This window comes from Phaethon lepturus, unplaced genomic scaffold (assembly GCF_000687285.1).
Source record: "Phaethon lepturus isolate BGI_N335 unplaced genomic scaffold, ASM68728v1 scaffold4278, whole genome shotgun sequence".
In the NCBI taxonomy this organism is placed as follows: Eukaryota; Metazoa; Chordata; class Aves; order Phaethontiformes; family Phaethontidae; genus Phaethon; species Phaethon lepturus.
The window spans coordinates 1-5247 of NW_010555360.1; the positions used below are offsets into that span (position 1 = coordinate 1).

The window sequence follows — 5247 nt, forward strand, 5'->3', positions numbered from 1 at the left end:
CTAGTGATTCTATGATTCTGTGATTCTGTGACTTTTTAGCAGGACCTGTAGCAATAGCACAAGGGGTAATGGTTTTAAACTAAAAGGCGGCAGATTTTGAGTAGATATAGGGAAGCAATTTTTCACAGTGACAGTGGTGAAACACTGGCACAGGTTGCCCAGAGAGGTGGTAGATGCCCCATCCTTGGAACTGTTCAAGGTCAGGTTGGATAGGGCTTTGAGCAACCTGCGGTGGTTGAAGATGTCCCTGCTCATTGCAGGGAGGTTGAACTAGATGACCTTTAAAGGTCCATTCCAACCCAAAGATTCTATGATCCTATGATTCTCTTTCCTAAAGCTTTTCAATTTCTTATTTATCTTATCATCATCAGAGACATGGTGGGATGGCTGCTATGACTGGAGCATTGGAATGGAAGGATACAGGTTCTTTAGGAAGGACAGACAGGTAGACAAGGAGAGGGTGTCATCTGCTATGTCAATGACCAGCTGGAGTGCATGGAGCTCCACCTGGGAATGCATGAGGGACTGAGCGGATGAGGCTCTCTATAGACAGATAGGAGCAACCTCACATTCACACATCCTCGTCCTCATGAGGGACTTCAACCAACTTGATATCTGTTGGGAGGACAACACAGCAGGGCATAAGCAATCCAGGAGGTTCCTGGAGTGCATTGTTGATGACTTTATTTTCCAAATGATACAGAAGCCAACGAGGAGAGGTGCTATGCTGGACCTTGTTCTCACCAGCAAGGAGGGGCTGATGGGGAATGTGAAGCTCAAGTGCAGCCTTGGCTGCAGTGACCTGAAATGATGGAGTTCAAGATTAGAGCACACAGCAAGCTCACTACCATGGACTTCAGGAGAGCAGACTTAGGCTTATTCAGGGATCTGCTTGGTAGAGTACCATGGGATAAAGGCCTGGAGGGAAGAGGGGCCCAAGAAAGCTGGTTAATAATCAAGGAACATCTCCTCCAACCTCAGGAGCGAAGCATTCCAACAAAGAGTAAGTCAGGCAAAAACACCAGGAGGCTTGCACAGATGAACAAGGAGTTCCTGGAAAAGCTCCAACACAAAAAGGAAGCCTACAGAGAGTGGAAGCAAGGACAGGTAACCTGGGAGGAATAAAGAGATATTGCCTGAGCAACCAGGGATCAGGTTCGGAAAGCTAAAACCTTGATAGAATTAAATCTGGCTGGAGATGTCAAGGGCAACAAGAAAAGTTCTATAGGTACGTCAGTGATAGAAGGAAGACTAGGGAAAATGTGGGCCCTCTCCGGAAGAAAACAGGAGATCTTGTTACCCGGGATATGGAGAAGACTGAGGTACTCAATGACTTTTTTGCCTCAGTCTTCACTGGCAAGTGCTCAATCCACACGACCCAAGATGCAGAAGGCAAAGGCAAAGACTGGGCGAATGAAGAACTGCCCACTGTAGGAGAAGATCAGGTTTGAGACCATCTAAGGAATCTGAAGGTGCACGAGTCCATGGGACTTGATGAGATGCATCTACGGGTTCCAGAGGGAACTGGTGGATGAAGTTGCTAAGCCACTATCCATCATATTTGAGAAGTCATGGCAATCTGGTGAAGTTTCCACTGACCGGAAAAGGGGAAACATAGCCCCCATTTTCAAAAAGGGAAAAAAGGAAGACCCGGGGAACTACAGGCCAGTCAGTCTCATCTCTCTCCCGGCAAGATCATGCAGCAGATCCTCCTGGAAACTATGCTAAGGCACATGGAAAATAAGGAGGTGATTGGTGACAGCCAACATGGCTTCACTAAGGGCACATCATGCATGATAAATTTGGTGGCCTTATACAATGGGATTACAGCGTTGGTGCATAAGGGAAGAGCGACTGATGTCACCCACCTGGACCTGCGCAAAGCATTTGACACTGTCCCACATGACATCCTTGTCTCTAAATTGGAGACAGATGGATTTGATGGATGGACCACTCAGTGGATAATGAATTTGTTGAATGGTCACACTCAAAAAGTTGTGGTCAAGAGCTCGATGTCCAAGTGGAGATCAGTGATGAGTGGTATTCCTCAGGGTTCAGTATTGACACTGGCACAGTTTAACATTTTTGCTGCTGACATGGGCAGTGGGATTGAGTGTACTCTCAACAAGTTTGCCAATGACACCAAGCTGCGTGTTGCAGTCAACATGTTGGAGGGAAGGGATGCTATTCAGAGGGACTTCGACAGGCTTGACAGGTGGACCCGTGTGAACTTCGTGAAGTTCAATAAGGCCAAATGCAAGGTCCTGCACATGGGTTGGGGTTAATCCCAAGCACAAATACAGGCTGGGTGGAGAATGGATCGGGAGCAGCCCTGAGGAGAGGGACTTAGGAGTGTTTGTTGATGAGAAGCTCAACGTGACCCAGTAATGTGCACTGGCAGCCCAGAAAGCCAACAGTATCCTGGGCTGCATCAAAAGCAGTGTGACCAGCAGGTCGAGGGATGTGATTCTGCCCCTCTACCTGTCTCTGGTGAGACCCCACCTGGAGTACTGTGTCCAGCACCGGGGCCCCCAACATAAGAAGGACATGGACCTGTTGGAGCAAGTCCAGAGGAGGGTCACCAAAATGATCAAAGGGATGGTGCACCTCTCCTATCAAGACAGGCTGAGAGAGTTGGGGTTCAGCCTGGAGAAGAGAAGGCTCTGGGGAGACCTCATAGCAGCCTTCCGGTAACTAAAGGGGGCCTACAAGAAAGCTGGAGAGGAACTTTTTAGAAGCTCATGGAGTGATAGGACAAGGGGTAATGGCTTTAAACTGAAGGAAGGTAGATTTAGATTAAGTATGAGGAAGAAATTCTTCCCTGTGAGGGTGGTGAGGCACTGGAACAGGTTGCCCAGAGAAGTTATGGATGCCCCAGCCCTGGAAGTGTTCAAGACCAGGCTGGATGAGGATTTGAGCAACCTGGTCTAGTGGACATGGCAGTGGGGTTGGAACTAGATGATCTTTAAGGTTCCTTCCAACCCAAACCATTCTATGATTCAATGATTCAATGGAATCCTGTACCCTCACTTCATACAATTTGTCAATATATTTCTTACCAGAAGCAGTCATAACACGTACTCAATATGTCCTGTTTCTGTCAGCTACAGAAACTAAGATTTTACTTCATCTGACATTACTGCATGTAAATGACATATCTCAGTTAGAGGCTCTGTCACCCGTGCCTGCTCTTTCACTGAAAAGACTGAGACCATTTAGCAATTCACATGATACAAGGTTAGATCACCCTCTGGAGAGGGTTAGATGTCATTGTATTGACTTAGACAATGTCTCTGTGGTGGAACTTAGACCATCTAGTCTCCTAATTTAAAACCTTTTTTAGGATTTAACCTTTGGTAAGAAGAATATAAGATCCTTATAGATTTATAGTGACTTATTTTCATTTTGGATCATTATTGAAGGCCACAAATTTAGCTGCAGAGAGTGTTTTCATGGAACTCCTGGGTCATTTGGATGTTAGCAAGATGATACCAACATTCATAAAATAGATATGTTCTGCTTTTGAATTTATTATCCAAGATAATTTAACTATCTGCTAGTGAAGGTTTATTTTTCCACCCATTGAGGATATCCAAGTACAGCTAAGGTTTTTGGTGATGTTACTATTCAGCACTTGGGTGAAACAGGCTGGGGGCTTAAGGTACTCTTACTACCTTGAACCATTTCTAATAGTTTTAAAACAATTCCTATAAAATACATCTGTTGAGTTCAAATATATAATTGCATTTCATTACCATCTGGAAATGCACAACTGTTTTGTCACACTTTCAGTTTATTTTGAGGCAAATAATTCTTCCGACCCCAGTTCACTGAATATCTGTCTCTCTAATTTTGAGTGAAGCTGAATATTAAATCTTTAAATTCTTGTGAAGAAAATTATCATCCTCAATTCAGAATGTGTACCTCGAAGGAATACAACTTCCACTGCCTTGTCTTGGCCTCTGATCTGGTGGATGAACATTGCTCATCAGGCTGAAAGAGGTGTAGCCATTTCTTTTTACAGGGTGTTTCCGGACTTTGGTGTGCAGGGACACTGGATGCTGTCATGACTGGAGTGGTTTTGTGCAGGTCAAGAGCTTTCTGATCCTAATGACTGTTAATACTGAAAGTGGAGGCACGTCTGTATTGTCCCACCATCTGGGTGCTGACTATCTGGGGAACAGCTTTGCAGAACAGGACTTGGAGGGCTCTGGTAGACACTAAATTGAACATAAGCCAGTAATGCACCCTTGCCGAGATGATGGCTAAAAACATACCGAGCTACATCAACAAATACATTGGCAACAGGTTGAGGGAAGTGATTATTATATTCCGTTCAACACTAGTGAAACCAAATCTGGAGTACTGTATCTCCCCTGTATGAGAAAAATATTGAAAAACTCAGGCTTGTACATCAGAGAGTTACCAAGATGTATTGGTGCCCAGAGCATAAGGCATATGAGGGGAAACTGAGAGAGCTGGGTTTATTCAGTCTTAAAAAAAGCAGAATAAGTAAATATCATCAAATAAGTATGTGGTGGACTGACCCTGGCTGGATGCCAGGTGACCACCAAAGCCACTCTATCACTCCCCTTCTCAGCTGGACAGGGGAGAGGAAATGTAATAAGAAGATTGTAGGTCAAGATAAGGAAAGGGAGAGATCATTCAGCAATTACTGTCATGGACAAAACAGACTCAACTTGGGGAAAAATTAATTTATTGCCAATCAAATCAGAGTAGGATAATGAAAATTAAAACTAAATCTTAAAACACCTTCTCTCCACCCCTCCCTTCTTCCCATGCTCTGCTTTATTCCTGATTTTCTCCACCTCCTCCTCCGAGTGGTGCAGGGGGATGGAGAATGGGGGTTGTGGTCAGTTCTTCACATGTTGTCTCTGCTGCTCCTTCCTCCTCAGGGGGAGGACTCCTCACACGCTGCCCCTGCTTCAGCTTGGGGTCCCTCCCACAGGAGACCATCCTCCACAAACTTCTCCAAGGTGAGGTGAGTCTTTCCCATGGCCTGCAGTTCTGCACAAACTGCTCTAGTAGGAGTCTCTTCCATGGGGTGCCGTTCTTCAGGAATAGGCTGCTCCAGTGTGGGTCACTCATGGGGTCACAAGTCCTGCCAACAAACCTGCTCCAGCCTGGACTCCTCTCTCCGTGGGTCCACAGGTCCTGCCAGGAACTTGGTCCAGTGTGGGCTTCCCACAGGGTCACAGCCTCCTTTGGGCACTCCCCTGCTCCAGT

The 5247-nt window shown here is 45.8% G+C and overlaps 1 pseudogene; it reads left to right on the plus strand.

Moving 5' to 3' along the window:
• Positions 1 to 589: 589 nt before the first annotated feature.
• LOC104624688 lies at positions 590 to 2490 on the plus strand (annotated as a pseudogene).
• The last annotated feature ends 2757 nt before the right edge of the window (positions 2491 to 5247 follow it).